Genomic DNA, 20,890 nt, shown 5'->3' with positions numbered 1-20,890 from the left:
GAGGGGAGGGGTGGGGATGGGCAAAATAGGTGATGGGGATTAAGTAGTGCACTTGTGGTGAGCACTGGGTGACATATGGAATTGTTGAATTACTATATTGTGCACCTGAAACTAATATTACACTGTATGTTAACTAATTAGAATTAAAATAAAAACTGAAAAAAAAAAAAAAGTATGTAGCAGGCTAGCTGGGTTACCTGAAAGAAAAGAACTTAAAAGCTAATTGTGGTTGAAGGACATCATCAAGTAGGACATCAATGATGGAGACAGTTCCTGGAGTCCCTTGGTTCCTGTGATCCCCCAGTCATGGGGAAGCACTTGTAGCTTGTGTTTAAAGGATTTGTAAGGGCCTGCCAGAGGGGTGGCAAAGTTCTCCAGACTAACAGCAACCCAAGTTTCCAAGGGGCATCAAGAACAGAATAACTCAAAGGTGGAGGGACTGAGCTAGCTGTGATGAGACTAAGAAAGGGGAGTTTCTGGTGACTGCCTGGTCTTCAGACTGTCCTTGGGGAACTAAGCAAAATGAAAGAGGATGACTAGTAGATAAAAAGACTACACTTTACTTCACTTATTCCCTCCCTCCTCTCTTCTTTTCTTTCTTTCTTTCTTTCTTTCTTTCTTTCTTTCTTTCTTTCTTTCTTTCTGAGGGAGAGAGTGGGTGCAGGAGAGTGGGGAGCAAGGGGCAGAGAGACAGAGAGAATCCTAGGAAAGGCAGAGAGAGAGAGAGAGAGAGAGAGAGAGAGAGAGAGAGAGAGAAGTGGGGCTCACGCAAAGCAGGGCTCAAGATCACCTGAAGGGGAGCTCAAGCTGATGAACCAAACTGTGAAACCATGACCAGAGCGGAAGTCAGATGCTTAACACCAGGTGTCCTTCTCGTCTCTCTTTCTATCCTCTCTCTCCCTGTTCTCTCACACACCTGCTGTCTGGCCGTCTCTGGATTATTGGAAAGTAGGAAAAAAAGCAAGACAAATCCCTGTTATTCACATAACCTTTCCCTGAAGCCTATCTTTCTGTGAACAAAGGTCATGGCTGGAAAGAACTAGATACTCATTTATAACCCTCATTTCTGAAAATCTAGTCATTCATTGTTTTTTAATTCATTCATTTGTTCATCATTCATCATTCAACAAACATTTATTGAGCCTATAATGTTCTAGGTATAAAATTTATCTTCCAGATCAATTATTTTCAATCCTTTTTCTTTAAGCCATGCAAGCATTTTTTTTTTTTTTCCAGTAAAGGATCACCGATGCTCAATATGGAAAACATAAAAGCTGCACTGAGTCAATTGGGGTGAGGACACAGAACTTGCCCAATTCCTACCCTTCCTTGCCATGCAGCCCCTGAAAGATTCTGTGGAGCATAGCATACCTACACTGTCCTATAATGATCACTTTTGGAGGATGCTAGTGAACCACTGTGTTAAGTTTGAAAACTGATAAAGAGAGCAAAGAATTAATCATTACTCCTGTGCTTCCTATACATGCTGTCCCTCAGAATAAGCAAATATTTGATGAACAAGTTTCTCTTTATAGGACTACCAGTAGAAAGAAGGAACAATATTGAATTCAAATATCACCATTTTGCAATCTCTAATGAATCAACAGATCAAGTCAGTGATCATCGATGGTGGCTAACATCACAAAGAACAACCAGACTTTCTGTACCACATAATAGAAGAATGCACACCACCACTCACGAGGTTGTCTTGGAAAATAAATCCAGTGTCAATCTGGTTAATCACTAGATCTCATTTACAGAAAATTTAAAGGAGAGAGGATCATGAAGGAATTCTGTCCTCTGCTTTTCTTGAAGTTGGCACCCCACATCAATATCTTCTTCCCGACTTCAGGTGCTCCAGCACTAGCTCAGAGACCTAGATAGAACAACTGAGGTATTAAGTGGATAATTTGTTTATCTTTGAGGTTCCAGACAGAAGTCTCTCTCCTCATCTTCAATTCCTCATTCTCTACCGGATCGCTCTCATGAGCATTTAAATGTGCAATTGGTTCTCAGTGAGTTCCATATCCCTAAATCAGATGTATATTGTCTGTCAGTAGCATTCGTTGTAGATCCTCTTTGAAGCCATTCTGTTGTCCCTGCTATTGTGATACTGCATTCTTCCACTGGTTGTCCAGTCTCTCTGATCAGAGCTTCTCATTCTTTTCTGCCACATAATCTTTACATGTTGGACATTTTTAAAGGCTCAGACCTGGCTTCCCTTCCTTCTCGTTCTGTTCTCTTTCTCTCCTCTCTCTCTCTCTCTCTTCCTTCCATCTCATCATACCCCTATCTTCAATTACTCACACTTCTTTAGTGATTTATATTCTGATGACTCCCAAGTTTATATTTCTGGCCTAGGTTTCTCTGATTGCTTTAACATGTCTGCCAATTCTTTGACAATCCTTTCACCAATGATGGAGTCTAATTCCCCTTTGCTCAAACATGGCTTGGCCTTATGACTCTTAACAAATAGAATGTGTGTAGTAGAATACTCTTGTTGGCAGGGATGCTATGTGACTTCTGAGGCAAGTTAGAAGAGGTGATACAGCTTCCTCCTGGCTCTCTCTCTCAGGATGCATGGTCTAGAGCCCTGAACCACCACATAAGAATTCTCATACCCTGAAGCTGCCTGAGAGACAAAGCAGAGACCATACTGTGGTAGACAGAGATGTCTGAGGAGCTTCAGCTGTTCCAGACTCAGAGTGTTTCCCAACACAGTGTCAGGCGTGTGAGTGAAGAGTCTTCCAGGTGACACCAGTCCCAGCCATCAGTTGACTGTGACCTCATGACAGACCCAAGCCAGAACACCTCAGTCAAATCATTTCAGATTTCTGACCCGCAGAAACTGGGACAAGTAATAAATGACTATTATTGTATAAAGACACTAAGTTTTGGGGAGCTTTGGTACTTAAAAATAGATATTCAGAATACCCTCTGACTTTCACACAGACATCTCCTGAAGGAATGCCACCCCAAATATGCCACTTTGGCATATTAACTATTTTGAGCTGAAGGCACTTGAGAAGCAGCAGATGCAAGAAGGGCTCTCTGACCTCCCCTTTCCTCTCTAAAAATAGCCCATAAAATTTCCCATGAGAAAGGTGCCCTCTTCCTGTAGCAGAAATAAAAGAACATCCATATCACCAGAAATTGGGAATTGACACTGAGATGGATCTGTACAGATAAATTTACTAAAATCTTTACTTACTAAATTTATTAAAATCTTACTATAATCTTACTAAAATCTTACCTTTATCTTCTACTAATCTCTACACTCCCCACCCCCCACTGCCCCGTACATCTCCTAGTCACTTCCCCATAATTTATTGCCTCTAGCCCAAACCTCCTTTGTCTTATCATCTCTTTTCAAATGTATTATTTCTTTATCTAAAAGGTACATATATAAACTTTTTGCTCTGGGCACATCTCTGGGTCATTTTCTTGTGAAGATTTTCATACATGTAAAATTCTAATTAAACTTGTATGCTTTTCTCCTGTTAATTTGCTTTAAGTCAGTTTAATTCTCAGGCCTGGCCAGAGATCCTAAAAGAGTAGAGAAGAAATTTTTATTTCCTTCTCTCTGGCCCTATTGTTTCCCCATTTTGTCCTCTTGTTAAGTAGTTCATTACCTTCCTCCATCACCCACCTCCCATTCTTAGAAACTTAGCTTCTTGGTTGATTTTCATTTGGTACTTGGAACAGTACTTCCCTCAATCTTTTCATATTTATTATCTGCCTTGTGTTTCCTAGAATTCTTATTTGGTAGCATCCAAGGCATTTGTGCAATATTTAAAAAAAAAAAAAAAAAAAGATCCCCAGGGTGTAGCCAAGGCAGACAGCCTATAACAAAGACTCTTACATATGCATATATTGGAATGAAGATCCAAGTGTTTCATGAAAATAATTATCTCTGACTGAAGTAGAAGAACCATTAAGAATCATTAAACTTTGACATGAGTTGTTGGTGAAAGCAATAATTTCCTTTCCTAGAAGACATTAAAAGAATTAGATTCACAACAATTTAGGAATCTGAGTAGTAAAGATACCGTCAGTTCTAAAGCTAGGATAAAGATCTGAATGGCCAATGACCTGTGAGGAATCTAATTTTAAAGGCTAATACAGGCTTGGATTAGACGTATTTGTACCCAGGGGTGCCTGGGTGGCTCAGTGGGTTAAGGCTCACACTCTTGATTTCAGTTCAGATAGAGACCCTGGTCGGGCTCCATGCTGAGCATGGAGCCTGCTTGGGATTGTCTCTCTCTCTCTCTCTCTCTCTCTCTCTCTCTCTCTCTCAATCTGTCTCTCTCTGTCTCTCCCTCTCTCTCTACCCCTTCCCCATGTGTGCACTTGTGCTCATGCTGTCTCTCCCCCCTGTCTCTCTCACTCTCTCTTAAAAAAAAAGAAAAGAAAAGGAAAGAAAAGAAAAGAAAAGAAATATTTGTACCCAAAGCAATGTTTCTGTACACAGTTCTAACCTGATTAGTCCTACCAAGGGATAAATCATACTTTTTTTTGGACTTGATTTCTCTTGGCCTTGATCTGCAACAGGAATGGAAAGAACAGGATGAACTAAGAGAATCTTTGTCATAGTACAGGAAGGGGAGGAGCAAGAGAAGAGGGTCAGGAAGACTAGGAATGCCCAGGTCTGCCCCAAGATGGGAGGAAATGAGACAGGATGACAGAGAAGTTAAGACAGGTTGTGCCCTAGATGGATTCAAATGGAATTTCTTTGGGGCTTCCATAAACACACCTGTATCTCAGAAGGAAGAGCTGTCTGCCTTATTTTGTGAGAAATGTTGGTCATGAATGTAAATAAATAGCCCCAAGCTATTGTGTGTTAAATCGAAGAATAATTCTTTGATAAGAAAATTCAATAATGAATGTTTTGAGACAGGCAGGGGAGAAAGAGAGAGACATTCACAAAAAAAAAAAAAAAAAAAAAAAAAAAAAAGAAAAAAGAAAAGAAAAGAAAAAGAGAGGGAGAAGAGGAAGTAATCCTTCATAAATTCCACAAGAAAAAAATACTAATGGAGGGCCTGGATGGCTGTGGGTAGAGCATGTGACTCTTGATCTTGAGGTTTTAAGTTCTAGCCTCACATTGGGTGGAGATTACTTTTTTTTTTTTAATTTTTTTAATGTTTATTTATTTTCAAGAGACAGAGAGACACAGTGTGAGGAGGGGACGGGCAGAGAGAGAGGGAGAGACAGAATCTGAAGCAGGCCCCAGGCTCTGAGCTGTCAGCACAGAGCCCGACACGGGGCTCGAACTCACGAACTGTGAGATCATGACCTGAGCCAAAGTCAGACACCCAACCGACTGAGCCACCCAGGTGCCCCGAGATTACTTTTTAAAAAATTAATGAAGGGTACCTGGGTGGCTCAATCAGTTAAGCATCTGACTCTTCATTTTGGCTCAGGTTATCATCTCATGGTTCATGAGTTAGAGCCCCACATCAGGCTCTGCACTGACAGTGTGGAGCCTGCTTAGGATTCTCTCTCCCTCCCTCTGTCTCGGTTCCTCCCCCACTGGTGCCCTCTTGCTCTCAAAATAAATAAATAAACTTAAAAAAATTAAAAATTAAAAATTAATGAAAGGAAAGACCAGGTTCCAATGTTATCTATACTGCAACATATTGGAACATGAAATAAATCAGTATCTCAGTCCCCAGAAATTTTAAGACAATGAATAACTCATCTAAGACAATGTATATTTAATAGAAAAGTCCCAAAGTGAAGCACTGCAGTAATCTAGAATGAACATGAACAGCTTCTGATGTTAGGCACATTAAGAGTGAGGTGTTTTGGGAAAACAGCTTTCTGTTTTTGACAAGTACCACATCCAAGATGACATCTGAATAATTAATATGTTTAGCCTTGATAATACATTTTCAGAAGGAATGTGTTAGTCTGGATACAAATTTTCAAATAGTGAACAGCACTTCTTACTGTCACCTCCCATTACGTGTCTTTCATCATCTATTTAGCCAGCTGTGCTGTTATGTAGGCAAAAGCAAACGTATAACAGATGCTCCTAGAACTTAAAGCATAAGGTGTTTTCAAACATGGCTAGCTACATTGGTTAGAGATGAAAGGTGTCTGCACTGGAAAACAGATTAGTTTATCCACTAAGAGTAGTAGATAATGGAATAAAATTCACCACCTGCCAGCTAGCTATGTGTTCTTGGGCTAAGTTATTTAAACTTTCCAAACCTCGGTCTTCTCTTCTTCCAGGGATGGCTATGATAATTAAACAAGATAATTCACTTAACAACAAACACATCGGGCAAAGGGTAAATGTTCAATAGATGTTAGCAATTCATTATTTAATTCTTATTGAATCGCATATGTGAGAGCTTTGGCGAGCAAGGAAATAGTTTGAAGAAAGCAAGTTGGCTTGATGCAGTACTGCAGCCGAGGCTGCTGCTTAGTGGCAAAAGACAAACAAAATAAAACAAAGAATACCTGTATGAGTGGTGCTCCCAAACTCTCACCTCAGCTTGAAGCAGAGAAGTTCAACTTTTATCATCTATATATTGAAGTTCTGGGTAAAATCTCAATAAAAAGCAGGGCAGCTGGGTGGCTCAGTTAGTTGAGCATCTGACTCTTGAGTTTGGCTCAGGTCATGATCTCACAGCCTGTGAGTGCAAGCCCAGCATTGGGCTCTGTGCGGACAGTGTGAAGCCTACTTGGGACTCTCTCTCTCCCTCTCTCTCTGCCCCTCCCCTGCTTGCTGTATTTCAAAATAACTAAAAATAAACTTTAAAAATTTAGTTTCAATAAAAACTAAATATTACTACTACTTAAATAATTTACAATAAGTGATAGTGGGTAGAGCCTCTGATGTCAAATCTGTACATTACATATCTATGGTGAAAGTCTTAGAAAATTAGAGATAATAGAGAACTTACATAACATGATAAATGGTATATACCAAAAATGTACAGCAGTAATATACTTAATAGTAAAATGCTGACTGATTTCCCTCTAAAATAAGAGTGAGAAAAGGATGCCTGTTTTCCATTCAATAGTGTACCACCCAGTGCAATAAAGCAAGAAAAAGAAATAAAAGGTATAAAGAAATGAAATAACAAAAATGTCATTAACTTCAAGTAATATGATTTTAAACATAAATATTCAAAATAGTCTACAGATAATTATATTTAATATGTTCATTAAAATTGATGGGTGCAAAGACAATATAGAAAACTCAATTCTATTTCTATATCCCAGCAACAAATTAGAAAATAAGTTTTTAAAAAGACACAATTTTCAATAATTTCAAAAATATCAAATACATGGTAGTAAATCCAGCAAACAAAATGTTAGTGAGATAAATTTTTAAAACCTGAAATTTACAGATACAACATGTTCTTAGATTGGAAGACTCAATGTTGAAAGAATGTCAGTTCTTTCTAAATTGACTTCCAGGTCAATGTGATCTCATTAAAAATCTCAACAGAAAATTTGTGAATTGAAAAGGTGATAGTAAAATTTATATGAAATGCAAACAGCTAAGAATAATAAAAAAAAAATTGAAGAAGCATATAAAGTATGAGGATTTGCTGTACTGAAATCAATGATTATTATAGTAACAAAGAGAGTAAGGTGTCAGTGCAAGAATAGAAAATTACAGAGTACAGAAAAGACCCATATGCATTTTGACACTTGTTTTACATTAAAGGTAGCAATGCAGAGAAGTGGAGGAAAGATGGTTTCTCCAATGTTAGGTATCCTTATAGGAAAAACAAAACTTGACCCCTACCTCTAATACAATACACAAAAATAAATTCTAGATAAACTTTGTTTCTAAATGTAAAACTTCAAACAGTAAAGTTTCTATATAGTAACTTAGTAAATCATCTTTGTAATTCTCACATTCTCCCTCTCAGATCCTATAGGGGAAATCAGCTCCAGGAGACAAAATGATCAGCTCATTTACATTAACATATAAATTCTAGGGGTTGGATGTACCATTAGAGGTCATAAGGTTCAGTTCCTCCTCATGGTGCATAAAAAGACTGGCAAGAGTTTAGCTATTAGCATTCCCAGGCCTTTCAACTCGACTATGGAGTAAGTTTCCTACTATGAAAGTTAAGTGCCAGACTGCTAAGCTGACGAGAAAATTTTAGTTCCCTGAAATATTACCCTCTGAGTTTGGGTTGTGCTTGAATTATTTCACTTTGAAGGAGATATTTTGCCTGGAGCTTTGGGCCATGTAATAGTGGAGGATCCTAAATCTTCAGAAGTTGTTCTGAGGAGGGAGAGGGATGTAGCTCATCACCTAAAGCAGGGTGACCAACCGCCTTGGTTTGCCTGGAACTGGGGGTGGTGGGGTCAGGACAGGCACTCTTGACTTGGGACTGAAATCATCTAAAGGCTCACTTACTGTATGTCTGGTCAGTGATGGTGACTACAGACTGGTAACTTAGCTGGAGTTATCAACTGAAACACCTGTACATGAACTCTCCATGTGGTTGCCAGGGAACCCTCACCACGTGACAGCTGAGTTCCGAGAACAAACATCTCAAGAGAACCAGGATGACTTGTGTCACCTTTTATGTTCTAGCCTCAGCTGTCACATAGCATCACCAGTCACCCAGATTCAAGGAGGAGGGCCCTAAATACCGCCCCTCCATGCGAGAACTCTCAAAGTACATTGTAAGATGAGTGGGTAGGATGAGAGATATTGTGGTGGCCATTTGTGGAAAATACAACATGCCACAGTCGTATACAGAATCCACTGAGACACCAGAAGGACTTGAACATACAGGTGACTGGTGTGGAGTGTGGCGGGGCAGGGAGCAAAAGAAAATCATTCTCTCAGGTGCTTCTCATTATCTTCCACATCTCATAAATCAATTTCTATCCTGTGGGTTCTAGGTTTTTAAATATGAGCTGGATTTCCATAAAATTATGATAAAGAATGAAAGCAATGTGGCTGGAAAGGACATCTGTTCACAGTTCAGGTGTGCTTTACAACTTTGGTGATATTATATGAATGCAGAGTGGGGACTGGTCACCTGATTTGGTCAGAAGACTGTCATTTTAGGGTTATAAATTCTGTCTCCTTCTACTGTTACCTCCATTGTTTCATCTTACGATGTTGGTCAAGTCACTTGTGTCTCAGGTGTCTCATTTTTGAAATAAGAGTGATAGCAATACTTCACTTATTCGCTTGATAGCTGTAGGAATCAAATAAGATCAGTATAAGAAACTGCCATGGAAGCATAACATTTATAATATTATATAAATGTGTCAAGTTTAACTTGCTATCTTCAAAAAGGCTAAGTATGAAAGCAAAGACAGGAACAGCCTTGGATGGGATAGATGACCTCTCAGGCCCTATTAGATCTGTCATTAAGACCTTGAACCAAAATAATCATTTATATCTAACTTACTGAATTAAAACATTTTGACCCAATGAGGACCAAATAACAATTAGATGATAACACTGTGTTTAATGCATTACTACAGTAAATCTGTAGATCAAGTAAGGTCCAACTATACCCATTATTTTTGGAAAATAATAGAGAAGAGCATAGTTTCATTTTTATAGATACAGAGCTTAACAAACTTTTAAACTTATTGTATTTAACCAATGTTCCACTCTGCTGAATTTCATGATGCAGAAAATGGACCATATTGTAGGACCAAATTTGGGAAACCCAAAATTGAAAAGTAATGATCACAAGCCACTATGGAAAGTGGTTGTAAAGAATTGAATGAAAAATGAGTAACACTAAAAAGAAGTTAAATCTCTCAACTTAATAATGAGTCTAGTAAAGAAGTCACAGACTGAAGGGGTGATAATAACCACCTCGTTGGATAATAAATTTGATTTCATTTCTGTTCCTAAGACAGCAAATTTATGAACAGCTCACAGTGGTGCAAAAAGTAATCTGAAATACACAGTAAGTTAATCAATGCCTGTTTTATGATTGCTGACCTAGGAAATTGCTGGCTGAGAAAGAGAAACACTATGGGTCTCAGCATCCAGTAGAGCCTCTCAGGCCTTCTCATCTGGTTTTTCTTCTTGGGTTGTCTCAATCCCTCTCAAAGTTCCAAACGGTCACCTTTACATGGGTGTGTGCTCTTCTACCACTAACTTCACTCTCTGGGCTCCAAGCTCATGTTACTAATGGCCTACTTATTATAGGGCAAAAAACTGTCCCATTTTGCTTAGGAATGAGATTTCCAGGATGCAGACTTTCAGGGCTCTAACTGGGCAGGGCCCAGCCACACTGGAACAGGATACAACTTACTATTAAATAACTCTCCTTGGTCACTCCTGAGGGAACTTACACTCAACATATCCAAAAGTTATTGACCATCTTCCCCTTCAATGCAGTTCCTCACAGTATTCTCTCCAGCAATGCTTGGCACTCTGTCTGCGCTGACTACCATGTTAGAAACCTTGAAGTGATCACAGACCTATCCTCCTCACCTATCTCCCACACAAAATTAATCGAGTCCTCTGTGTGCGTCTTTTGAAAGTGATGTCTCTTTAGTTGGTTTAACTTCCTTATAATCTCTTACATAGACTATTGCAAAGGCCTCTTATAAGATAAAAATGATAGGGGCACCTGGGTGGCTCAGTCGGTTAAGCGGCCGACTTCAGATCAGGTCATGATCTCGCGTCTGTGAGTTTGAGCCCCACGTCAGGCTCTGTGCTGACAGCTCAGGGCCTGCAGCCTGTTTTGGATTCTGTGTCTTCCTCTCTCTCTGACCCTCCCCCGTTCATGCTCTGTCTCTCTCTGTCTCAAAAATAAATAAACGTTTAAAAAATAATAAAATAAAATAAAACAAAATAAAATAAAAATGATAATTAAATATGCACTGACATGCCTCATTACTTATATTATTTGGGCTCTGTATTCATGTTTCTTTATTAATAAAAAATATTAATATAAAGACTGAGAAAATGTTTCAGAGTAATGGGACATGATAGAATCTTAGATTAGGGGAGAAAGTTCCCATAAAGGATGATATTGGGACAATCGATGAAAACTGAATATGGACTATAAGTTGATGATAGTATTTTATCAATATTAAACTTCATGAGTTAAGTCATCACTCAGTATATATGTATCTGAATGTCTTTGTTCTTTGTTTTTAAGTTTTATGTATTTATTTGTTTGTTTGTTTATTTATTTATTTATTTAGAGAGTGAGAGAGAGCACAAGCAGTGGAGGGGCAGAGAGAGAGGGAGACAGAGAATCCCAAGCAGGCTCCACACTGTCAGAACAAAGCCCAAAACAGGGCTCAAACTCACAAACTGTGAGATTGTGGGATGCTTAACCAACTGAGCCACCCAGGCCAGGCGACCCTGAATGTCTTTGTTTTTAAGATTTACATGCTGTTGGAGTGATAGGCCATGATCTTGGCAATTTTCATATTTTCAGGAAAACATTTTAAAAAATAAAAAAAAAAAAAGAAGGGGATAAAATAAAAAATAAAGAAGATATCTTAGATGTGTGTAAGGTATCTTAGGTGTGTGTAAGCACTTGGCAACATTGTTGAAACAAAACATTAACTAATCGCTGGTGGGCCCACATCAGGCAATGTGTTCAGAAGTCTCATTCATAGCAAATACAATGAAAATCTTGGGTCTAGTGTGACATCAGCGTAAGCTGTAAAGCCAAAGACTTTCCAGAAGGCCCTTTCTGGTCTAAACAGATGTTAAGGGGATTTGCTAAGTAAGTGCTTACCAAAGTAAAGCTTGGAAGGAGTCTAATAAGACAAAAACAACAAAGATTGCTTATTGCAATTCAGCCTTCCACTTTCTATTGCAACCACTGTCTTGCAATCCAGCCTTCTACTTACTGAATTTTTTGCATCTCTGACATTAAAAAGTGAAGTCTTGGGGTTCCTGGGTGGCTCAGTCAGTTAAGCATCCAACTCTTGATCTTGGCTCCAGTCATGATCTCACAGTCATGAGACCCAGCCCCACATCAGGCTCTGTGCTGGGCATGGAATCTGCTTGAGATTCTCTCTCCTTCTCCCTGTGCTCCTCCCTCACTTGCACTCTCCTGCTCTCTCTCTCTCTCTTTCTCTCTCTTTCAAAAAAAAAAAAAAGTGAAGTCTTGAAAGGATTCATCTATAATATAGGGTCAACTGACTGTATGTCTTAAGGAAACCAGATCAGACTTGACCTTGCTGATAATTTCCCCATTGAGTCATGAACCAGTGACTGGAGAAGATCAGGTAATAGGCAGTGAGGTCAGCCCATGAGAAGAGCACCTGTTTTGTGAATCTGAGGCCTCCAACAGCTTCCCGCAAGAAAGTCACCTCCCAAAGTGTGGGTTGGGAATGACAATGTGTTGCCCATAGATGGCATCTGAGTTTTAAAGCCAGGATGGTATTCTCCAAAACCCAGATTCTTAGACTAATTGTTCTGCTGCCACCTGAACCTGGTCTTGTACTTCTGCCCTACATCCAACCTCTATGCCTACTATTTCTCCAAACATGGTTAATTTTCAACTCTATCTAAATCATCGGCCCAACATTTAACCCATACTGCCCTCATATGTCTCCATATCTTTGCTCGTGTGTTGCTTCTACTCAGATGACCCCTAAGCTTTGCACAGTGGCAGTATCATAGCCAATGAGGTTTATCCGAGGCCTGATTATGGCTAATTGAAAACTTTTCCCTACTCAAAGGACCCTTACCCACTAGGCATGCAAGAAATCTCACCTTGCTTCAAAAGTTTATAACAAATGTTTGCTTTTTAAAATCTTTAGTGAAATATTTTCTAATTCCTCCAAGCAGGGGTTGGCTTTCTCACCTATGACTTTATACATATTTCTATTATAATTTTTATTTTTAATTTTGTTTTATTGTTACTTTCTATGTCTGCCTCCCTTGGTAACTCCTTCAAGGCCCAAACTGGGTAATTGTTTTCTTTCCATATGGCCACCTTTTCAATTTCTCTCCAGTAGGCATCTTTAACACCTCATAGTTTTGTCCTCATGCCATACCAACCTTCCAGTGTCCTGCTGACACTCAACACTCACACCAATCATTTTTGTTATTGTCATTGTTCCCTCCCTATCCAGGTTTTGTGCTTAATTAGCTACTGACTCCCATACACTTAGACTGAGGGAGGAGTAAGGGTAACACCATAACTCTAGGGTAGAATGCTGGCATGCACCAGGAGCATTCTTGGGATGGTATATTTTCCTTTTGCATCACTCATCCTGATTGTTCTTTCAGTTCACTGGCTATTGTACCAGGTGTCTATGATGCTTACTATTACTGTTCAGGATGGTCTGAAACAAATTTCTATTTCCCTGCTTAGTATAGCAGATTGGATAGTTTGGGTGTAGGATGGAATCCCTTGGTTAGATCATGAGGCTATAAACAAGGGCAGGGATGCAAACAGAAGTGGAGACAGTAGGTAAAAGGCTATTGTGTTAATCAGTTTGATTGCAAACCTAACCCATAAGGTGAAAAATCTATACACTGAAAACTATAGAAAGCTTATGAAAGAAACTGAAGAAGACACAAAAAATGGAAAAATATTCCATGCTCCTGGATTGGAAGAACAAATATTGTTAAAATGTCGATACTACCCAAAGCAATCTATACATTCAATGAAATCTCTATCAAAATAACACCAGCATTCTTCACAAAGCTAGAACAAATAATCCAGAAAAGAGCCCAAATAGCCCAAGAAATCTTGAAAAAGAACCAAAGCTGGAGGCATCATAATCCCGGACTTCAAGATGTATCACAAAGCTGTAATCATCAAGACAGTATGGTACTGGCACAAGAACAGACATTCGGATCAATGGAACAGAATAGAGAACCCAGAAATGGACCCACAAATGTATGGCCAACTAATCTTTGACAAAGCAGGAAAGAATATCCAATGGAATAAAGACAGTCTCTTCAGCAAGTGGTGCTGGGAGAACTGGACACCGACATGCAGAAAAATCAACCTGGACCACTTTCTTACACCATACACAAAAATAAACTCAAAATGGATGAAAGACCTCAATGTAAGACAGGAAGCCATCAAAATCCTCGAGGAGAAAGCAGGCAAAAACCTCTTTGACCTTGGCCACAGCAACTTCTTACTCAACATGTCTCTGGAGGCAAGGGAAACAATGCAAAAATGAACTATTGGGACCTCATCAACATAAAAAGTTCCTGCACAGTGAAGGAAACAATCAGCAAAACTAAAAGGCAACTGAAAGAATGGGAGAAGATATTTGTAAACAACATATCACATAAAGGGTTAGTATCCAAAATCTATAAAGAACTTATCAAGCTCAAAAATCAAGTAATCCGGTGAAGAAATGGGCAAAAGACATGAATAGACACTTTTCCAAAGAAAACATCCAGATGGCTGACACATGAAAAAAAGCTCCACATCACTCATCATCAGGGAAATACAAATCAAAACCACAATGAGATACCACCTCACATCTGTCAGAATGGGTAACATTAACAACTCAGGCAACAACAGATGCTGGCGAAGATTTGGAAAAAGAGGATCTCTTTTGCGCTGCTGGTGGGAATGCAAACTGGTGCAGCCACTCTGGAAAACAGTATGGAGGTTCCTCAAAAAATTAAAACCAGAACTACCCTACGTCCCAGCAATTGCGCTACTAGGTATTTATCCAAGGGATACAGGTGTGCTGCTTCAAAGGGGCACATGCACCCCAATGTTTATAGCAGCGCTATTGACAATAGCCAAAGTATGGAAAGAGCTCAAATGTCCATGGATGAATGAATGGATAAAGAAGATGTTGTATATATATACATACATATATGTATATATGTACGTATATATATATATATATATGTACATATATATGTATGTATATATATATGTACATATATATGTATGTATATATATACCACATCTTCTTATTTCTATTTCCCATATATATGTACATATATATATATACATATATATACACACACACACAATGGAGTATTACTCAGCAAGCAAAAAAGAATGAAATGCTGCCATTTGCAACTACGTGGATGGAACTAGAGGGTAGTATGCTAAGTGATATAAGTCAGAGAAAGACAAATATCATATGACTTCACTCATATGAGGACTTTAAGAGACAAAAAAAGTGAACATAAGGGAAATGAAGCAAAAATAATACAAAAACAAGGAGGGGGACAAAACATAAGAGACTCTTAAATACAGAGAACAAACTGAGGGTTGCTGGAGGGGTCGGGGGGGGCGTTAAATAGGTAAGGGGCGTTAGGGAGGACACTTGTTGGGATGAGCACTGCGTGTTATACATAGGGGATGAATCACTGGAATATACTCCTTAAGTCATTGCACTATATGCTAACTTGCATGTAAATTTAAAAATTAATTAATTAATTAATTAATTAAAAAATTGGTTTGATTGCAGAGCATATATGAAGTAATGAGTGATTAGAAGAGACTAGAGCAACACTGGACTCTTACCAGTTGGATATTGCTCATTGGATTAGCCTTGTCTCTCTCTCTCTGTCTTGCTGTCACTTGTAAGGCGGTCCAAGAGCCTTACTGAGCAGCTTAAGTTTTCTCCAGGAATAAGTTAAAGGGTGGAGCCTTCTGGAATGGGAAATATTAAGAGAAAGCCAGTGTGGTAGAATTTGGTAAATGTAGTACAAGATGACAATGAAAAGCAGCTTCCTGCTACTCTGTTAAGGACTTTGATCTTTGGATTTAGAGCCCTAGGATACAACTCAGTGTTTTTAAGCATGGTGGGGGTATGGTACTGGGGACATCATCAGATTTATATATGTTTAAAAACTACTTAGTTGTTATATAGAGAACAGATGGAAGTATATCGAAAAGATGAAGTTCATAGCCCCATATGTGCCAAGGAATTTATTTTCAATTTAATCAAGCCTCTAGATCTAGTTCATGGAAAATGTGAGAGCTAGAGGAACATGTTAAACAATATCACAAGGATATAGTCAGCCAAATCCAGACTGTGGGACATTGTATAGGATGAATGACCTGGTTTCTTCAACAAATGAAGGAGATTAAGAAGAAAGGGAGGAGGGATTATAAATTGTTTGGATCCTAACTGAGACAAAACACCTGCACAAGAAATTTGGGAGCAACTGAACAAATTTGAGTATGTACTGGGTGTTATATGAAAATGAAGAAATAATTGTTTTGGGGTGCCTGGGTGGCTCAGTTGGTTAAGTATCTGACTCTTGGTTTTGGCTTAGGTCATGATCTCAGTTTTGTGAGTTCAAGCCTCACATGCAGCTCTGTGCTGACAGTGCAGAGCCTCCTTGGGATTCTCTCTCTCCCTTTGTCTCTGCCCTTTCCCTGCTCACGCTGTCTCTGTCTCTCTCAAAATAAAGAAATAAACTTAAAAAGTAAAAGAAGTAACTGTTTTCTTAGGTGTGGTAATGGCATTAGAATTTGTTTTTGAAAAATTGACCTAAAAAATTGACCTTATATATTATTGATATTTGCCAAAGCATTTACAAATGAATATATATGATATCTGCAATTTGCTTTAAAATAATCCAGAGATAAGAAAAAAGGAAATTAGAATATCTGGCAAATTGTTGGCAATGATTCAATCTGGTGTAATGGGACGTTTTATTATATTATATTCTGTCTACTCTTAAACATTTGAAAATTATACATTTGACAATTTTTATGATAAATTCTTCAAAAAATAGATTAATAAAATTTGGGATTAAATCTGACTAAATTTTAATAAAAGAAAGTAACCATCAAACTGTGAAATCTACCCAACATCTCACCATATCCCTAGTGATATGGGAGACAAAAGCAAGAATCAACACTACCACCACCAATGACAAAAATCAGAGATTGGAGAAGAATAAGATCATTCCCTTTTTATGCCCTTCTCTCCATCCTCTCCTGTCTCCCCCCCCCCCCCCACCTCCCCTCTCCCAAAGAGTGGATGCAGTAAAACAAGTTAAAATGCTACTCCTGTCGTCCAATGAAGGGACAGCCTAGACTGGGGAAGTGGCTTTGGAGATGGATGAAAAAGTGTTCGGGTTTATTTATAAAGTTGTGTATGTGGGGAAACCTACAAGGATATTGCAGTGATCTCCTGTGGTGGCCAATTGGATGCTAGGTCCCTTAAGCGTAGAGATTTAAAGAGAGGGAGCATGAGCTGGAGTAAAAGGGGAGAGTCATGTGGAGTTGGCCTGCTTCAGAAAAATAGCCTTCAGTAAGGAATGCAGCCAGCTCACAAAGCAGGAGCCTGGGAAGCCAATACCCTGACTTAGTCTCCTCCCTCTGCAGAGATAACCAGGGACAGAAGCCCAGTGTAAGACAGGCACATAGCCCTCAATACTGGGCCTTGAGTGGGCAGAGCAGGGTGGAGAGTGGATTGGAAGGGGCAAACATAAGGGGCCCAGCACAGGCTTCAGATTTTGTGCATGACCTATGCTATGAGGTTCACACAATCTGAATACTCCCTGTCTTGCCTCTTCTCTAGCCACACCCTTATAAAATGGGGGTATTAAGGTATAAGAGCATCTAATTCATAACTGTTGATCAAGTAAGCATCGCACGAATAAACTTGTGTAAAGCATTCACTTTGCATAGTGCTTGGCAACTGCATGCCTTCCTGGACATAGTTCTCTTCCTCTGAATATTTTTTTCTTCCCAGGTTTCTCTAGGAACTAGGTCTTTTTTTTCTTCCTTTGTTTTGTTGGGTTTTTTTGGTTGCCTGCAAGAGTAGGTATTTAATAAATACATGTTCAGTGAATTAACACTCACTATGTGTGCTAAGTGTTTTAACCTGCATCATCTCAATTATTACAACAACCTTATAAGGTAAATATCATTCCCATTTTACAGAGGAGGCTATTTGAGGCTCAGCAATGCTCCAGCTTGCCGGAATCAGACCACACAGGCCTGTTGTACTCTAAAACCTATGTATGTTCTTTGCTCCATACCAATAGCCTCATGCAAGGAGGGTTTTCTGCATAGAATGAATGCTGGCCCCTGGAGTATCACTCTGACACTCACGCCACTGTGAATCCCCAAAAATGGGCCTCTGTTCACCAGAAGCCAGGTGACCATATGCCTTTTATCTGCCAATAGATTTCTGGGTCATAGAATCTCTGTCTGAATCATCTTTGTGTCCCCACAGGACAACCCATTTCTTGGTGCTAATCAAGGTCTACTGATTTCAATAATATTAATAAATGATAGGCTGTCTTCTTCTGCTCTTGCTGACCCTGCTTCCAATGTGCTTTGGTCCCCTGAGGGGTTGGGGACCTTAGCCTCTAACTCATAGTCTGGAAGGGCTCTGCCTAACATCCAGTAAGCAATTTCACTGCCAGGCTTCCTTCTAGGTGCTTTACATGTAGTCATTTGCTCATCATGACAAATCTATGTCTTAAGGTTTCTCCTTATTCCTATTTAAAGTTTCGGGAGGGGCACCTGGGTGGCTTAGTCGGTTGAGCGTCTGACTTCAGCTCAGGTCATGATCTCGCGGTTCGTGAGTTCGAGCCCGCGTCGGGCTCTGTTTCTGACAGCTCAGAGCCTGGATCCTGCTTTGGATTATGTGTGTGTCTCTCTCTCTGCCCCTCCCCTACTCATGCTGTCTCTCCGTCAAAAATAAACAAACATTAAAAAAAAAATTTAAAGTTTCAGGAAACTGAAGTTCAGAAGAGTTTAGTGAACTTTTTCAAACTCACACAGCTAGAGAGAAAGCCAGGATTTGGAATCCAAGCAGTCTGATCCAGAAACTGTACCTTTAGATATTAATAAAGAAGAGCTTACAATTTTCCAAATGGTCACTCTGCCCTTTTCAGCCCTTTATATCTCTTGTAGTTTTGTGGCCTTCAGCTCTTCCCTGCTCACTATTAGCCTACAGGGCAGCTTCACATTGTCTCTGCTGTTACAAGTAACCGTTAAAAGCAAAACAAAGTGAAAGCTTTTTGCCAGAATTTTTGTTGCCTACCTGCTTCACATAGATCAGTCTCACTTCCTTATCTTTGTCAAGCACATTTAGAGATGAAGCTGCTGAAAGGGAGTTCAGTTCAGCGTTTTGTTTCTTATTGTCTTTTCCCCACAGAAGACATTTGGCCTGGACGCTACTAGTAACAAACCAAAACCCCAAACTTCATGGCAGAGTGTTGATTAAAGAAGACTGAAGAGAGAGATGTAAAGCAAGCAGCACAAAAGCTAGAATGGTCTGCAAATCTTTGCTGGAGACAATGTTACCTTTTTCATTTTTCATTTTTTTTCTTTTTGAGAGAGCGAGAGTTGGGGAGGGGGAGAGGGAGACTGAATCTTAAGCAGGCTCCATGCCCAGCAGGAGTCTGATGGGGGGGGGGGGGGGGGGCGGGGCTCCATCTCAGGACTGTGAGATCATGACCTGAGCCAAAATCAAGAGTTGTTTGTTTAACTGACTGAGCCACCCAGGCACCTCAGTACAATGTTAATTTCATTGAAACAATCACTAGTTCTTTAATGTGACCAAAATAGTAATAAACTCAATTATTTTAAATTCATGACACTAATATATGTTCCTTTAAAATTTACTATTTTCCCACCCTACACATTTTTCTTTCCCCCCTTTTAGTCTTTCACTGAATTTACATATATTTTTTTGAAGTTCCTGCTTTTAATTCTTTTGGGCATATACTTAGAACTAGAATCACATGGTAATTATGTTTCTAATTTTTTGATGAACTACCATATTGTTTTTTTGTAGTCATTACACTTTATATTCCTACCAATAGTGCACAAAAATTCCAATTTCTCTGCATCTTCACCAACACTTGTTATTTTCCGCTTTTTAGATAGTGGTCCTCCTAATGGGTGTAAAATGGTATCTCAACGTGGTTTTGGTTTGCATTTTCCTAATGATTAGTAATGTTAATCATCTTTTCATGGACTTGTTGGCAATTCATAGATTTTTGAAGAAATGTCTGTTCCAGTTCTTTATCCATTTTTAAATTGGGTTGTTTTTTGTTATTGTTGAGTTGTGGTAGTTTTTTTTTTTTATATATTCTGGATATTAGCCCCTTATAGGATCTATGACTGGCAAACATTTTATCTCATTCCATAGGTTGCTGGGGTGGGTGGGGTGTTATTTTCTGTTTTAAGTTCAGCTTGATAGACATATTTATATTATCTGCCTGGTCCCTTTGGGCATTTGAATTTCTGAACCTGCTGACACTTTCTTATATGCAACACTTAACATGCCTCCCTGAAGTTAACACAAGCCTCCTTGATTAGATTTTGGATATTTCCACATTCTTCAGTTATTATTTGAAGGCATTTCTTTTGTCGTATCATTTGTACAAGTGGTTGAACTCAACTGTTAAATTTTGAACCCACCTAATTTCATTTCTCATTAAGTTTAACTTAGGAAGTTCCTTGTTGTGATCCCTATGCATATGGGATTTTAGCTTCACTGATCTTATTCTACCAGTTCTTTTTACTGTTGAATCTTGAACAACATGAGTTTGAACTGCACCAGTCCACTTACATGGGGATTTTTCCCCATAAATATAGTACATTACTGTAAATGTATCTTGTCTTTATAATTTTCTTAATAACATTTTCTCTAGCTTCCTTTACTTTCATTTTAATCTTTCTCTCCTAAAAGAAAAAGAAAGAGAATTTTCAAATCTGCAATTTCAGTGATACCTGAAAATTGCTTGGTTAACTGTATTACTTTTCCATATTTTAAAATTATAAGCAGGTACTTCTTCTGGAAGCAAAGTTATGTGCACAAAGGGAAACAGAAGCCATGAACTAACAGAGCTGTGATGTAGTCACAATGCTGTCATTTCTCCTTTGAAGAAATGTTTCTATGATATCTATTCTGTGGAAGGCACAGACAAATACAACTCATACACAAGACAAAAAGAAACAGACTTAAAGACCAACAGGGTGAGGGGGCAAAAATA

General features: G+C 38.9%; 1 pseudogene; it reads left to right on the top strand.

The window, feature by feature from the left end:
* The first annotated feature begins 12,578 nt into the window (after positions 1–12,578).
* On the top strand, positions 12,579–12,661 carry LOC128778510 (U4 spliceosomal RNA; annotated as a pseudogene).
* Positions 12,662–20,890: the final 8,229 nt, after the last annotated feature.

The sequence above is a fragment of the Panthera pardus genome, unplaced genomic scaffold, assembly GCF_024362965.1.
Source record: "Panthera pardus isolate Hobbes unplaced genomic scaffold, ASM2436296v1 HiC_scaffold_2, whole genome shotgun sequence".
Taxonomy (NCBI): Eukaryota; Metazoa; Chordata; class Mammalia; order Carnivora; family Felidae; genus Panthera; species Panthera pardus.
The sequence above is the reverse complement of the archived record's forward strand: the minus strand, read 5'-3'. Positions and strand labels throughout refer to the sequence as shown.